The sequence below is a fragment of the Gavialis gangeticus genome, unplaced genomic scaffold (assembly GCF_001723915.1).
Source record: "Gavialis gangeticus isolate Ggan-Ray unplaced genomic scaffold, GavGan_comp1, whole genome shotgun sequence".
Taxonomy (NCBI): Eukaryota; Metazoa; Chordata; order Crocodylia; family Gavialidae; genus Gavialis; species Gavialis gangeticus.
The window spans coordinates 27513109-27513407 of record NW_017729028.1 but is presented as its reverse complement, the minus strand read 5'-3'; positions in this window follow the sequence as shown (position 1 = coordinate 27513407).

Genomic DNA, 299 nt, shown 5'->3' with positions numbered 1-299 from the left:
CAGCACACATTGGGGTTGGGGAGGCAGCAGCTGTTTGCAGCCTCCCTGCTTCAGCTGGCCTCAGGTCTGGGTAGCTGCTGCCAGCTGGGAGCCCGGACTGCTCCCAGCAGGCAGCTTCGACACTGCAAGCCCTGCTGGGAGCAGCCTGGGCTCCGTGGCTATCAGCAGCTACCCAGAGCTGGGGCCCGCTGCAGCTGGGAGGTTACAAACAGCTGCTGCCTCCCCAGGCCCAATGGACAGAGTGCTGGCACCTGCTGCCTTCCCTGGGCCGGGAGACAGTCGGGGCCAGGGCAGGAGGG